Here is a 17,663-nt window from a genome sequence, read left to right as displayed (position 1 = left end):
CAACAACAACATAAGAGGAAACAAGGCCTAAAAGTTTTACCATCTGTCCAGAGGGAAATACTCAAAAGATGTGTGTAAATTTGTTAAGGCAGAAGCAGAATGGCATTTGACCACCACATTTGATATTGGTCCAGCATTTGATCACCTTACATTTGACATGATGTGAGAAAGAAGAGTCTTGATGGAGAAGAACTAAAACATCTATGTGCATGCGTGTGCATGCTGTGTTGCTTCAATCATGTCTGACTCTTTGGGACCCCCTGGACTGTAGTCCACTAGGCTCCTCTGTCTGTGGGATTCTGCAGGCAAGAATACTGGAGTAAGTTGCCATGCCCTCCTCCAGGGGATCTTCCTGAGCTAGGGATCAAATCCATGTCTCTTGTGTCTCCTGCACTGACAGGCATGTTGTTTACCACTAGCACCACCTGGGAAAATACCTCCGTCTGACTCTAACACTGGACCACAGTGCTAATACTCAAAGACTCTTCCAAATAACAAGACCTGCAACATCAACAACATCTGGGAGATTGTTACAGATGCAGAATCTCTGGGCCACTCTAGTCCTGCCAAATCAGAATCTGTATTTAATGATAAGATTCCCTAGTGATTCATATACATACTGATTTTGGGAGAATGTCTTGTGAAGAACCATGTTTCTCAACTTCACCACAGTTGACATTGGATGGATACTTCCTTGTGGTGGGGCCTGTCCTGTACTTTGTAGTTTGCTGACCTGCATCCTTGGATTCAACCCACTATGTCCAGGAACTCTTCCCCTTGTGGGAAAATCAAATATTTCTCCCCATATTCCCAAGGATCCTCTGGAGACAAAATCATCTCTGATTGAGACCACTGGCCTGGTGTAAGAGAACTAAGAAATATTTTGTATTCTAAACTAAGTGCATCCCTTACTCAGTTCATAACTTTGGAACAACCATGTAACACTTCTGAACCACAATTCTGCAAATTTAGAATGAAGCTCGTAATTGTTCCATCCCCATTGATTGGACTTTTGCAAAAAATGATCTAACCATGTCTTTTATGATTATCAATTTTTTAATAAATAGAGGACTTTATTTGCAATACAGATAATAAATGGCTAATAAACCCCAAAATATATCCAGTATCCCAGGCAGTAAAATCACTGCGAAGAAAAACCTTTGCCATCTGCCTGTTTGCATAGTAAATGCAATTCCAATGCCAACTTTTCATTTATATTAAAAATTGCCAGTCCAGGTTCGATGCACGATACTGGATGCTTGGGGCTGGTGCACTGGGACGACCCAGAGGGATGGAATGGGGAGGGAGGAGGGAGGAGGGTTCAGGATGGGGAACACATGTATACCTGTGGCGGATTCATTTTGATATTTGGCAAAACTAATACAGTTATGTAAAGTTTAAAAATAAAATTAAAAAAAAAAAAAAAAAAAAAGCATGAAACTCTTGACTGATGTATCAAAAGCATACTTTTTTGTTTTTAAAATCCTTATAAAACAAGGATTATTTTAATGATGATTTTATAGCAAAGGAACACAGTTCTTTTATTGAAAAATAAATAAAAATTTTCTGGAGATATCAGGAGCTGTGTTCCCACCACAAGTCAATATTTCAGATTCAAAGGACCTAGTCAAGACAGGATTCTCTGGCTCAGCTTTGGAGAAATCTTTGACTCAAGACTGTAAATCAAGATTGTTAAAAAGGATCCATGTTTCACCCTTGGAAGCCAGAAGAGTTCATGGAATAGCAATAAGCATTGGATAGACCTGACATCTAAACTAATCTCTTGGGAACAGCAAATCAGCACAGAAAATTTCCATTCTGTCCAGACATGCTCCCATGGGGAAATGTACTCAGGGTTGGAGTACTAATGAAAATGAGCAGATACAGTGAATATAAAGAGCTCTTAATCTCTTCACTGCTGCAATGAGTGAGCAAGTTCAACCTTGAGCTGGAGGGAGCATAGTTTTTGCATTTGGATTCCTAAATTAAGCTCAGGTACTCCTTCCTTCTTTATTATCTGGAGACAGAGTTTGAGCCCCAGATGCTTCATCAAGCACCCAGGGAGAAATTTGGACTTCCATGTAGAGACCTTCTTCTCAGCCTTCCCATCCAGGTCCAGTAGACACTACAGGAAAAAGTCAGAGAGGATTAAACCCAATATTATTTACCTGAAGTCACTGGAAAATCCAAACAGCTGGCCCAGAGCCTTGAGATCTCCATGTTTGTTTGCTTGATCGGCAAATTAACCTATTTATTTAGTGATAAGTCTCTATTGGACTCAGCAATACAAGGAATACTGCTCCTTATTAAGTTTTGGGGATGAAAATCTGTTGGATGAGACTCAAGAAAAAACAGAAACTCTGAAATTTTCCAGAATTTTGCAACATATAGGTGTAGGAAAATAAACTTAGGTAAGGAAGAATTTGCTGTTAGGTGAGAACATTTTATTCATTTTTTAAAATTTTAACATAGGGTATATTTGATGATGTTCTGTCTTTATTAGAAAGATCCAGATCAATAGGAGTAACTATGAAGCCCACTTACTATTGCAAGCCCAGTTATTGAGATTCATATTTCATAGAGTCTTCTCCCACACTGAGTATTCACTTGGAAAAATTGCATTTACTATGCAAACAGGAAGATGATAAAGAGTTTTACTTTGCAATGATTTTATTACCTTGAAGACTAGATATATCTGAGGGTTTATTAGCCATTTACTTTCTGTACTGAAAATTGTCTATGGATGTTCTTTGCTTTCCATATTGGTATCTGAGTGCTTTTACTTTTTCTGCTTTATTTTGTTTTCCATATAATTTCCTTCATAACTTATTTCATTTCTATCTCTGAGATAAAAGGCCAGAAATTGTGTTCCAACATAAGGAAAAATGGAAGAGTGAGATGTATTTTAAATCCCTTGACAAGTCTTCTTGCTGGAAATAGAGATACGTGCTACTTCTCTCTCTCACTTTTTTTTTTTTATTAACTTATTTTTTTTATTGAAGGATAATTGCTTTACAGAATTTTGCTGTTTTCTGTCAAACCTCAAAATGAATCAGCTATAGGTATACATATATCCCCTGTCTTTTGAAACTCTCTCCATCTCCCTCCCCATCTCACCCCTCTAGGTTGATACAGAGCCCCTGTTTGAGTTTCCTGAGCCATACAGCAAGTTCCCACTGGCCATCTATTTTACATATGGTAATGTAAGTTTCCCTGTTACTCTTTCATACATCTCACCCTCTCTCCACTCTTCCCTTCCCCCACGCAGGTGTGTCAGGCACCATTTCTGTGACTCTATTTCACCCAAAGCTGCTGTAAGCTTCAACTCCTTCCATTACTCAGGATTATCAATCCCTAGTCTCCTTTATTCTTATTTTTTTTATTTAATTCCTTCAATTTTTAAAACAAGTTTGCTATTTGAGATTTAAATCTTATTTGTATATACAATGTGTGTGTTGGGTTGTGTGAAACTTTATGAATTTTGAGTAGTCAAATCTATCTATATTTTGTCCTCCCTTCCATGGGTTTTCAAGCATAGAAAGTTGTTCTACATGCATAGATGTAATAAACCACCTTTTAGATGCATTGCCATCTTACTTCACATATCCTTTATTATTGTTACCTTTGCCTTTAGTGATTAGATCTATTTTTTAAATATCAATCATTTGCAGCCATCTTGTGGAACCCATTCTTTTGAATTCAATCAAAGATTGCATGTCAGCTTCCCAGGTGGTTCAGTGGAAAAGAATCTGCCTGCCAATACAGGAGACATGGGTTCAATCCCTGGGTTGAGAAGATCCCCTGGAGAAGGAAATGGCAACCCACTCCAGTATTCTTGCTTGAAAAACCTCATGGATAGAGGAGCCTGGCAGGCTACAGTCCATAGAGTCACAAAGAATCAGACATGACTGAAGTGACTTAGCAAGCATGCATGTATGATGCACTCTGACATTTTGTGTTCTATTTTTTCAATTCTACTTTATTCTTTTTTATTGAAGTATAGTTGATTTACAATATCATGTAGTTGCAGGTGTACAGCACAGTCATTCAATTTTACACACACACACACACACATATACATATGTGTATACACACACACACATTCTTTTTCAGATTCTTTTCCTAATAGGTTATTACAAAATATTGAGTATGGCTCTGTGCTATAGTGTAGGTCTTTTTTGTTATCTATTTTATATACAGTACTGTGTATATGTTAATCCCAACCTCCTAATTTACCCCTTCCTCATTCCAGTTTGGTAATCATAAGATTGTTTTCTGTATCTTTGACTCTATATTCATTTTGTAAATACATTCATTTGTATTTTTTATAAGATTACATGTATGAATAATATCATATGATATGTTTCCTTATCTGGTTTACTTCCTTTATAATGATAATCTCCAGATTCATCCGTGTTGCTGCAAATGGTATTATTTATGGCTGAGTAATAGTGCATTGTATATATGGTCCACATCTTTATCGATTCAACTGTCGATGTATATCTAGGTTGCTTCCACGTCTTGGTTTTTGTAAATAGTGCTGCAATGAACATTAAAATGTGTGTATCTTTTCTGTTTATAGTTTTCTCCATACATATCCCCAGGAGTGGAGTTGTGGCGTTATATGTTAGCTCTATTTTAGTTGTTGTCGTTATGTTTTTTGTTTGTTTGTTTGTTTTAAGAAACCTGCATACTGTTCTCCACAGTGACTGCACCAATTTACATCCCCACTAACACTGTAGAGGAATTCCTTTTTCTATACTCTATCCAATATGTATTATTTGGGGGGCTTTTTGATGATGGCCATTCTGATTGTGAAGAAAGCTGAGCGCCGAAGAAGTGATGCTTTTGAACTGTGGTATTGGAGAAGACTCTTGAGAGTCCCTTGGACTGCAAGGAGATCCAACCAGTCCATTCTGTAGGAGATCAGCCCTGGGATTTCTTTGGAAGGAATGATGCGAAAGCTGAAACTCCAGTACTTTGGCCACTTCTTGAAAAGAGTTGATTCATTGGAAAAGACTCTGATGCTGGGAGGGATTGGGGGCAGGAGAAGGGGACGACAGAGGATGAGATGGCTGGATGGCATCACAGATTCGATGGACGTGAGTCTGGGTGAACTCCGGGAGTTGGTGATGGACAGGGAGGCCTGGCATGCTGCGATTCATGGGGTCGCAAAGAGTCAGACACGACTGAGTGACTGAACTGAACTGAACTGATTCTGACTGAAGTGAGGTGATACCTCATTATAGTACTGATTTTCATTTCTATGTAATTAGTGATGTTGAGCATCTTTTCATGTGATGTTTGGCTATCTACATGTCTTCTTTGGAGAAATGTCTATTTAGATTTTCTTCCCATTTTTAATTTGGTTTATTTTATTCTTGTTGTTGTCATTCAGTCATCTAGTCAAATTCAACTCTTTGAGACCCATGTACTGTCATGCCAGGCCTCTCTGTCCCTCACCATCTCCCAAAGTTTGCCCGAGTTCTTGTCCATTGCATCGGTGATGGCATCCAGAAATTTCATCCTCTGATACCCTCTTTTCCTCTGCCCTCAATCTTTCCCAGCATCAGGGACTTTTCCAGTGAGTCAGCTGTTCACACCAGATGACCAAAATACTGGAGTTTCAGCTTCAGCATCAGTCCTTCAAATGAGTATTCAGGGTTGATTTTCCTTAACATTGACTGGTTTGATCTCCTTACTCTCCAAGGGATGTTGTTTTACTATTCTGGGCATCATGGGGTTATAACTGGTGTTTAAATGTTGCCAGAATCAAGGAAACTTTATCATAAACTATAGGGACCACCTGAGCTTATTTGATCCTTTTCCCTCACATTTTTTTTTCTGTTTTATTTTTTTTCACATGGGTTTTTATTGTTCTTTAAATGCTGCACACAAAATGGCCATATTAAAATGGAGCCCCATATTTAAATGTCCATGGGTGACTTAATAACAGAAATTTAGGTATTGTTTCTACAGTTTTAGGGGAAAGATAATCTAATATTGAGAGCCTGTCTTGTATCACTGTTCCTAATTATTGTGGCTGAGGGTAAGAATAGCTGGTAGTAGCATTGCCGTTGGAGGACTCTGTGTGTGTGTGTGTGTGTGTGTGTGTGTGTGTCGTGGGGAATGAGCAGTTCTCAAGACAGGGCAGAGTACCTGAGCACAGAGCTTCCAGTATGGGACTCTTATAACACAGGTGCCAGAATATTAATCAACATTAAAAATAAGGAAGGGACTCATTTTTATTCATAGGATTTCTTAGAAACAAAATTAATAAAGTGAAAGTATACAATATGTATTAAGAAAGACCCTGATGCTGAGAAATGTTGACAGCAAAAGGAGAAGGTGGCAGCAGAGGATGAGATGGTTAGATAGCATCACCAACTCAATGGACATGAGTGTCAGCAAACTCCAAGAGACAGTGAAGGACAGGGAAGCCTGGCATGCTGCAGTCTATGGGATTGCAAAGAGTCAGACATGACTTAATGATTGAACAATAATACAACATGTGAGTAGGCACTCTCCAGGACTTGAAGTTTCAACTGTAACAAGGAGCCCAGCTCTTCACTCCAAGTTCTGACACCAACTCTCATCACTTGGCTTCTTCTACATTCCCCTACACATGCAACTGCTTCATTTTGAGCCTCAGTATTCTGAAACATGTGCCTTTTCAAGACCTTACTTCTGGACATTGTCTCTGTCCAGCCCACAGTTACCTAGAAGAAATCACATCTCTAGCCCTCTCTTCTGTGAGATCTATGTTCAAATAGTTGCAAATCTATCTCAGTTCAGTTCAGTCGCTCAGTCGTGTCTGACTCTTTTCGACCCCATGAATCGCAGCATGCCAGGCCTCCCTGTCCATCACCAGCTCCCGGAGTTCACCCAGACTCACATCCATCAAGTCCGTGATTCCATCCAGCCATCTCATCCTCTGTTGTCCCCTTCTCCTCCTGCCCCCAATCCCTCCCAGCATCAGAGTCTTTACCAATGAGTCAACTCTTCGCATGAGGTGGCCAAAGTACTGGAGTTTCAGCTTTAGCATCATCCCTTCCAAAGAAATCCCAGGGCTGATCTCCTTCAGAATGGACTGGTTGGATCTCCTTGCAGTCCAAGGGACTCTCAAGAGTCTTCTCCAACACCACAGTTCAAAAGCATCAATTCTTCAGCATTCAGCCTTCTTCACAGTCCAACTCTCACATCCATACATGACCACAGGAAAAACCATAGCCTTGACTAGACGGACCTTTGTTGGCAAAGTAAGGTCTCTGCTTTTGAATATGCTATGTAGGTTGGTCATAACTTTCCTTCCAAGGAGTAAGCGTCTTTTAATGTCATGGCTGCATTCACAATCTGCAGTGATTTTGGAGCCCCAAGAAATAAAGTCTGACACTCTTCCCCCATCTATTTCCCATGAAGTGATGGGACCGGATGCCATGATTTTCGTTTTCTGAATGTTGACCTTCAAGTCAACTTTTTCACTCTCCACTTTCACTTTCATCAAGAGGCTTTTGAGTTCCTCTTCACATTCTGCCATAAGGGTGGTGTCATCTGCATATCTGAGGTTATTGATAATTCTCCCAGCAATCTTTTTTTTTTAATTTTATTTTATTTTTAAACTTTACATAACTGTATTAGTTTTGCCAAATATCAAAATGAATCTGCCACAGGTATACATGTGTTCCACATCCTGAACCCTCCTCCCTCCTCCCTCCCCATTCCATCCCTCTGGGTCGTCCCAGTGCACCAGCCCCAAGCATCCAGCAATCTTGATTACAGCTTGTGCTTCTTCCAGTCCAGTGTTTTTCCTGATGTACTCTGCATATAAGTTAAATAATCACGGTGACAATATACAGCCTTGACATACTCCTTTTCCTATTTGGAACCAGTCTGTTGTTCCATGTCCACTTCTAACTGTTGCTTCCTGACCTGCATACAAATTTCTCAAGAGGCAGATCAGGTGGTCTGGTATTCCCATCTCTTGAAGAATTTTCCACATTTTTTGTGATCCACACAGTCAAAGGCTTTGGCATCATCAATAAAACATAAATAGATGTTTTCTGGAACTCTCTTGCTTTTTCCATGATCCAGCGGATGTTGGCAATTTGATCTCTGATTCCTCTGCCTTTTCTCAAACCAGCTTGAACATCTGGAAGTTCACGGTTCATGTATTGCTGAAGCCTGGCTTGGAGAATTTCGAGCATTACTTTACTACTGTGTGAGATGAGTGCAATTGTGCGGTAGTTTGAGCATTCTTTGGCATTGCCTTTCTTTGGGATTGGAATGAAAAACTGACCTTTTCTAGTCCTGTGGCCACTGCTGAGTTTTCCAAATTTGCTGGCATATTGAGTGCAGCACTTTCACAGCATCATCTTTCAGGATTTGGAATAGCTCAACCGGAATTCCATTGCCTCCACTAGCTTTGTTCGTAATGATGCTTTCTAAGGCTCACTTGACCTCACATTCCGGGATGTCTGGCTCTAGGCCAGTGATCACACCATCGTGATTATCTGGGTCATGAAGGTCTTTTTTATACAGTTCCTCTGTGTATTCTTGCCATCTCTTCTTAATATCTTCTGCTTCTGTTAGGTCCATACCATTTCTGTCCTTTATTGAGCCCATCTTTGCATGAAATGTTCCCTTGGTATCTCTAATTTTCTTGAAGAGATCCCTAGTCTTTCCCATTCTGTTGTTTTCCTCTATTTCTTTGCATTGATCACTGAAGAAGGCTTTCTTATCTCTTCTTGCTATTCTTTGGAACTCTGCATTCAGATGCTTATATCTTTTCTTTTCTCCTTTGCTTTTCACTTCCCTTCTCTTCACAGCTATTTGTAAGGCCTCCCCAGACAGCCATTTTGCTGTTTTGCATGTCTTTTCCATGGGGATGGTCTTGATCCCTGTCTCCTGTACAATCTCACAAAACTCATTCCATAGTTCATCAGGCACTCTATCAGATCTAGGCCCTTAAATCTATTTCTCACTTCCACTGTATAATCATAAGGGATTTGATTTAGGTCTATTGAATGATCTAGTGTTTTTCCCTACTTTCTTCAATTTAAGTCTGAATTTGGCAATAAGGAGTTCATGATCTGAGCCACAGTCAGCTCCTGGTCTTGTTTTTGCTGACTGTATAGAGCTTCTCCATCTTTGGCTGTAAAGAATATAATCAATCTGATTTCGGTGTTGACCATCTGGTGATGTCCATGTGTAGAGTCTTCTCTTGTGTTGTTGGAAGAGGGTGTTTGTTATGACCAGTGCATTTTCTGCTTCATTCCGTATTCCAAGGCCAAATTTGCCTGGTACCCCAGGTGTTTCTTGACTTCCTGCTTTTGCATTCCAGTCCCCTATAATGAAAAGGACATCTTTTTGGGGGGTATTAGTTCTTAAAGGTCTTGTAGGTCTTCATAGAACCGTTCAACTTCAGCTTCTTCAGTGTTACTTGCTGGGGCATAGACTTCAATTACTGTGATATTGAATGGTTTGCCTTGGACATGAACAGAGATCATTCTATCGTTTTTGAGATTGCATCCAAGTACTGCATTTCAGACTCTTTTGTTGACCATGATGGCTACTCCATTTCTTCTGAGGGATTCTTGCTCGCAGTAGTAGATATAATGGTCATCTGAGTTAAATTCAGCCATTCCAGTCCATTTCAGTTCACTGATTCCTAGAATGTCGACATTCACTCTTGCCATCTCTTGTTTGACCACTTCCAATTTGCCTTGATTCATGGATCTGACATTTCAGGTTCCTATGTGATATTGCTCTTTACAGCATCGGACCTTGCTTCTATCACCAGTCACATCCACAGCTGGATATTCTTTTTGCTTTGGCTCCATCCCTTCATTCTTTCTGGAGTTATTTCTCACTGATCTCCAGTAGCATATTGGGCACTTACTGACCTGGGGAGTTTCTCTTTAAGTATCCTATCATTTTGCCTTTTCATACTGTTCATGGGGTTCTCAAGGCAAGAATACTGAAGTGGTTTGCCATTCCCTTCTCCAGTGGACCACATTCTGTCAGACCTCTCCACCATGACCCGCCCATCTTGGGTTGCCCCACGGGCATGGCTTAGTTTCATTGCGTTAGACACGGCTGTGGTCCTAGTGTGATTAGATTGAGTAGTTTTCTGTGAGTATGGTTTCAGTGTGTCTGCCCTCTGATGCCCTCTTGCAACACCTACTGTCTTACTTGGGTTTCTCTTACCTTGGGCATGGGGTATCTCTTCACGGCTGCTCCAGCAAAGTGCAGCTGCCGTTCCTTACCTTGGACGAGGGGTATCTCCTCACCACCACCCTTCCTGACCTTCAACATGGGATAACTCCTCTAGGTCCTCCTGCGCCCGCACAGCCACGGCTCCTTGGACGTGGGGTTGGTCCTCCCGGCCGCCGCCCCTGGCCTCCAGCATGGGGTAGCTCCTCCCAGCCGCCACCCCTACCTCGGACGCAGGGTAAGTCCTCTCGTCGCCACCCCTGACCTCGGATGCAGGGTAGCTCCTCTCAGTTACCCCACCACCCCAACCTCGGACACGGGGTAGCTCCTCTTGGCCATTCCTGGGCCATCACAGCCTGGCAGTCTTGGCCGCTGCCCTTGATATCACACCATGTAAAAGTAAATGCTCTTCTTTATATCTGATTTCTTTTTCCTCACAGCACCCGACTTCATTTCATTTAAAAAAAAATGAATTTTTATTTGCTTGTATTCTTCCTCCATCACTGAACTATAGGGACTATTGTGTCTCAGCACTGTATACTCTTTGTTCAAAAGTCGGTCAATTCTCAGCTTGTACTTAGCAAATGCTTGACAAAATTACTCATTAAAAATGTAAATGGTTAGTCTGAATGTGGGATGGGAATTGTTAGTTAGGGATGGCATAGTAAATCACTTGAAGGGGAAACTTCCATACCAAAATTATGGATATAAGTTTTTGAATGCAAAACATAAATAGTAGAATTTCAACAGTATTTGCAATGCAAAATTTGAGATAATTAGTCATATCATTTGTTGTTTCCTGACAGTCAACTCCACAACATGGAACCAGGATATGATACTTGAATTTCTGAATTTCTTCTTCTGGGATTATCAAAGGAACCAGAACTGCAGCCCCTCATATTTGGACCTTTTCTCTCCATGTACCTGATCACTGTGTTTGGAAACCTGCTTATCATCCTGGCAGTCAGCTCAGATCCCCACCTCCACACTCCCAAGTACTTTTTCCTCTCCAACCTGTCCTCTGTAGACATCTGCTTCACCTCCACCACCATCCCAAAGAAGCTGTGGACCATCTAGACACAGAGCAAAGGCATAACCTATGAAGGCTGCATCACCCAGATGCATGTTTTCACACTCTTAGCAGTATTGGACATGTTTCTCCTGACCGTGATGGCCTATGACCACTTTGTGGCCATCTGTCACCCCCTGCACTACACAGTCAACATGAAGCCCTGGCTCTGTGGATTGATGGTGTTGATGTCCTGGATAATCAGTGTCTTGAATTCTTTGACTCAAAGCCTAATGGTGTTGTAGCTCTCCTTATGTACAGACTTGGAAATCCCCAACTTTTTCTGATAAATTAATCAGATGGCCCACCTTGCCTGTTATGACATATTCCTTAATGACATGGTGATGTATTTTGCAGCTGTGATGTTGTGTGGTGGTTCCCTCAGTGAAATTCTTTACTCTTATTCTAAGGTAATTTCCTCCATATGAGGAATGTCATCACCTTGGGGGAAATATAAAGCATTTTCCACCTATGCACCTCATCTCTCAGTTGTCTCCTTATTTTATTGTACAGCCTTAGGAGTATATCTTAGCTCTGCTGCTTCCCACAGCTCACACTCAAGTACAGTTATGTCTGTGATATACACAGTGGTCACACCCATGTTAAACCCCTTCATCTACAGTCTGAGGAACAAAGACATAAAGAGGGCTCTAAAAAGAATCACTGGAGTGGCAGTTAGATAAGGGCCGATTGTCCTGGAGCTGAAGAAGTGCCTGTGGTTATAGGGCTCAAATAAAGAGAGCCAGAAATTGATACTGTTTGATCTGACTATGGATGCAGAACTTGCTCCTTCTATTTATTTCCTAGAATTTCCATTTATCTGAATTCAACTCCTCTGTACAAATTAAGTAGCTCAGCTTACTGGGCTTTATTGTGAATAATGCATTTAAAATTTTGATATGGGCTGCATTGAGTCTGTAGAATGCTTTGTATAGCATGAGTATTTTAATAATATAAAGTTTCACAAACTATGGACACTTTATACTTCTTCATTTATTGATCTTCTTTAATTTCTCTCAACAGCATCTTACAGATTGTAGCATACATGTCTTTCACTTCCTTGGTAAAATGTATTTATAAATACTTTATACTTTTGGATGCTATTATAAATAAAATTGCTTTTCTTTTTTTTTTTTTTTAATCTCTGATAGTTTGGCATTACTGTATAGAAATACAGCTTATGTTATATGGTCATTTTTTACCCTACAACTTTATTCAAGTATTAGTTATGTCTTTTTTAATGGATTCTTTAGTATTTTCTATGTATGTGATAATGTCATCTACTAATACAGCTTACATTGCTATTTCTTTATATAACTGGATGCTTTTTGTTCATTTATTGCCTAATTCCTCTGCAGAAAACTTTCAGTGTATGTTGTATAGAACTAGCAAGAATGGGCATTTTTGTCTTTCAACTTAGGAGGAAAGCTTTCATTTTTCATATTTGAGTTTGCTATTGCCTGCGAGGTTGTCATGTAATGCCTTTATTATCAAAAACCTTAGAGGTACATTTATTCTAAACCCATTTTGTTGAAAGCTATTACCATAATAGGGCTTCCTTGGTAGCTCAGCATTAAGAATCTGCCTGCAATGCAGGAGACGCAGGATATGCATCTTTGATCCCTGGGTTGGGAGGATCCCCTAGGAGGGTATGGCAAGCCACTCAGTATTCTTGTCTGGAAAATCCCACGGACTGAGATGCCTGGAAGGCTACAGTGCCTAGGGTTGCAAAGATTCGGGCATGACTGAAGTTACTGAGCATGCACACATTATCATAAAGGATGTTTAATTTTGTCAAAAAAATTTTCTCAGTCTTTAGTGATTATATTTTTTATTCTTCATTCTGTTAATTGGAGTATTACATTTATGGATTTATATATGTTGAGATAGCCTTGAATCTCAAGGGAAAATCTCATTTGAATTCAGTGTATAATATCATGTGCTATGGAATTTTTTTTAAACTGGCATTTTGTGGGGAGGGAATACTTTGCATCTATGTTTCCCAGGAATATTGTTCTGTAATTTTCTTTCCTTGTAGTGTTTTTATTTGGTTTATGTTAGGTAGGTAGAATAGGGAAAAGGAGTTCAAAATGGCGGTGGCTAAAAGACAAGGAAGGTCAAAAGAAAGTCCGAGGACCAGAGTGAAGACTTCAGGCAGAACAAACAGAACAAACAGCACTTCTGGCTAAGCCCAATTTGCATAGGGCAGGCCCAGGTGGAGGAAAAAACATATAAAAGGAGGAGCCAAAGCACTTTCTCTCGGACTCTGTCTCCTGCGTGCATGCGCGCACTCTCTCTCTCTCTCTCTCTTTCTCCCTCCCCACGCACTCCTCCACTCTCTTCTCTTCGAGTCCTGGATTCTCCTGCTAACTTCTAAATAAAATGGAGCTGTAACACTGATTTGCCTAAGAGCTGTAACACGGTTTGTCCAAGACCGGAGAGCTGTGATGCGCCGAGGGCTTTAATGTCCGTTGTTCCAAACCTTTGTTGTGACGCGACAAAGAACTGAGGAAGATACACTCGCATGACAGTTTAGATGTCAGAGTAATGTTGACTTTGTCAAATGACTTAGAAAATGCTACCTCCTTATCAACATTTTAGATTTTGAGAAGGATTGGTATAATTCAACAGTGAAGCCATCTTACATGGGGCTTTTCTTTAATACTGATTCAAGCACCTTTCTGGTGCTGTTCAGATATTCAGTTTCTTCATGAATCAGTCTTGGTAACTTGAGTGTTTCTAGGTATTTATTGACTACTTCTCAGTTACTTAACTTGTTGATATGTAATTGTTTATGATGGTCTCATGATTCTTTGTCTTTGTGTGGTATCAGCTGTTGTGTCTCTTCTTTCATGTTAACTCTTCTTAGTTATTCCTCTTTTTTCTTAGTGTAGCCAAAAGATCACCAACATTGTTTGTCTTCTCAAAAACCACCTCTTAGTTTCATTAATTTTTAAATTGTCTTTATAGCCTGTGTCTTATTTCTCTCTACTCCAATACTTATTTCCTTCCTTCTGTTGACTTTGGGCTTAGTTTGCTGTTCTTTTTGTAGTTCCTTGATGTAGAAATTTAGGTTGTCTATTTGGTATCTTTATTTTATCTTAATCTGGCATTTAGCATGCATGCTAAGCCCCTTCATTTGTGTCCAACTCGTTGTGACCCTACAGACCATGTAGCCTGCCAGGCTTCTCTGTCCATGGGATTCACCAGATAAGACTACTGGAGTGGGTTGCCATGCCCTCTTCCAGAGGATCTTCCTGACCCAGAGATCCAAAAGGGTCTCTTACATCTCCTGCATTGGAGGTGGGTTCTTTACCACTTACGCCACCTGGCAAAGTCCTTGGTGTTTAGAGGGCAAGTTTAGTCCTTTTCCATCATATGAGGATACAGGAAAATTTTTAATTTACAATCCAGAAGACAGCCTTCTTTGGACTTTGATCATGCCTGTACCTGATCTTACATTTCCAGAACTATAAAAAATAAATGTGTGTTGTTGGTAGACTACCAGTTTATGGAATTTTGTACAGCCCCCTGAACTGATGGCAACCCACTCCAGTGGGTAGCCAGGAGAATTCCACGGAAAAAGGAGCCTGGTAGGCTACAATTCATCACAAAGAGTCACCATGGCTGAACAACTGAGTACACCTGCCCTGACTTTTAGCCATTTCACAAGACAGCAGCTCACTACTTAAAAGCCAGCCACAGAATCATTCCTCCGCTCCCAAATTTTTATTTTAGAAAGGGCCCAGTCTCTTTTAAGGGCTACCTTGATTGCATCAGGCCAAACCAGGGTGACCTCACTCTTGATTAGCACAAAGAAAACTGAATTGAGACTTTATTAAATCTGGAAAATACTTTCATTTTTTTCCATAAAGTATATCCTAATATTGAATGTTAAATTCACTTATCCACACTCAAGGGGAGATGCATCTAGACTGCATAAAGCAGAAACAGGGATCTTGAAGCTGTCTCACAATTCTCCTTGCTACACTGGGTTAAAGAATTGGAAGATTCAGTTTTGTTATGATGTCAGTTCTACCTAATCTGTGCTACAGATGGAAATTCAACTAAATTTTTTTACAAATTTTCTTTCATGTAGTAATTGCCAATTATTTCTGATATTTATATGGAAAATGCAAAGAACTGCCAAAGGCAAAAAAAAAAAATTCTTTTGAAGGTTTCACACTAGCAGGTGCTGTAAAAATATAATAATGAAGACACTGTGATTTGGGGCTTCCCAGGTGGCACTAGTGGTAAAGAACCCACCTGCCCCTGCAGATCACATAAGAGATGAGGGTTCAAAACCTGAGTCTGGAAGATCCGCTGGAAGAGACCATGGCAACCCACTTCAGTATTCTTGCCTGGAGAATCTCCATGGACAAGGAGCCTGGCAGGCTACAGTTCATGGGGTCACAAAGAGTCAGAGATGACTGAAGGGACTTAGCACACATGCACACAGAAACTTATGGAGGAGTGGAACAGAATCATGAATAGACATATTTGCTCAATTGATTTTTGACAAAAGCACTAAAACAATGAAGAAAATAATGTTTTGACAAAATGGTACAGGAAGTGCATATCTGTAGAGAAAAATACATAAATATCTATGCATTGATATTAGTAACTATATTAAATGATGTGTATGTCCCACCCATATCGTCTTTTTTTTTTACATTTTCTAGTTTGCTTTTATTTATTTATTTTTTGTCAATTCCTATCATTTCTGACATTTCAAAGCTCAGTTTTCAACTACCATATCTTGATCTCTGTATCCAAGTGCTTTAAGTGGAAAATGAAACATTCTCTCACCATCTGCATAGTTACCTGAGAATTGCAATGAAATATTATAACCTTTCCTGGAATTCCATATTCTCATGGTAGTCAATCCACACTTGATCTTTAAATAGTCTATAAGATTTTTACTTATTTTCTTGGGCTCAAAAGTCACCCTGGATGGTGACTGCAGCCATGAAATTAAAAGACACTTGCTTCTTGGAAGGAAAGCTTAGATAGCATATTAAAAAGCAGAAACATCACTTTGCCAACAAAGGTCCTATCCTCAAAGCTATAGTATTTCCAGTAGTAATGTACGGATGTGAGATTAGGACCATAAATGAGGCTGAGCACTAAAGACTTGAAGTTTTTGACTTGTGGTGCTGGAGACTTTTGAGAGTCCCTTGGGGAGCAAGAAGATCAAACCAGTCAATCCTGAAGGAAATCAACCCTCAATATTCATTGAAAGAACTGATGCTGAAGCTGAAGCACCAATCCTTTGGCCACCTAATGAGAAAAGCTGACTTCTTGGACAAGACCCTGATGCTGAAAGAGCGAGGACAGGAGGAGAAGGGGGTGACAGGACGAGATGGTTAAATGGCATCACTGACTCAAGGGACATGAGTTTTTGAGCAAACTCGTAGAGATAGTGAAGGACAGGGAAGCCTGGCATGCTGCAGTTCATGGGGTCACAAAGAGTCAGACATGACTTATCACCTGAGCAACAGCAAGATTTTACCTGAAACCTTGCCTGATGAATGTTGACATGACCTTTCTCCCATGGTAGTCCCCCAAGAAAACACTTCCTTAAGTCCCTGACTCTTATTGGATGCACCTGACTTACCTTAGATTCGGAATAAATGGTTGCTCTGAGATTGCCACTCTTAAATAGGTTCAAGAAAAGATACAATTTTGTAGTTTATCTGCCCCTTTCCTGTTAAAGTGAAGTGCTTTCCAGATTTCCACAATCTAGACAGGAACTGAATTTTACAACTCTCTCTAATGTTGTTTGGAGAGACACAGAGAGAGGGAGAGAGGGGAAAGGATGAATATTTCTTTAATATTTAATAAAAGGTGTAATAGTGCAAGGATACATGGATTAGTCACTCAGTTGTGTCCAACTCTTTGCAACCCCATGGCTCCTCTGTCCATAGGATTCTCAAGGCAAGAATACTGGAGTGACTTGCCAGTTCCTTCCCCAAATCGAGCAAGTAGCACTGTGGTATCTAACTCTATTTGATTCCTGATTTTGGGAAGGAAACAGAATAATTTGAGTTCAGAAAATAAGGTATCATGTAATTATTTTATTATCATTCCATAAATCAGTAATTAAACCAGTGGGGATTGGATGAAAGTACTCAGGATTAAATTTTTAAATATTTGAAATGTTTCAGGTTCTGGTTTTTCCTTTAGAGATTTTATTCCCATGTGCACATCACATGAGAATACATACTTCAACAGGTCTGTATCCTGTAGCATCCATTTAATTGGTAGATAAATATTAATTATCATTAAACATTATGTCCCATCACTTCATGGGAAATAGATGGGTAAACAGTGGAAACAGTGTCAGACTTTATTTTGGGGGGCTCCAAAATCACTGCAGATG

Source organism: Bubalus bubalis, chromosome 9, assembly GCF_019923935.1.
Source record: "Bubalus bubalis isolate 160015118507 breed Murrah chromosome 9, NDDB_SH_1, whole genome shotgun sequence".
NCBI classification, from domain to species: Eukaryota; Metazoa; Chordata; class Mammalia; order Artiodactyla; family Bovidae; genus Bubalus; species Bubalus bubalis.
The sequence above is the reverse complement of the archived record's forward strand: the minus strand, read 5'-3'. Positions refer to the sequence as shown.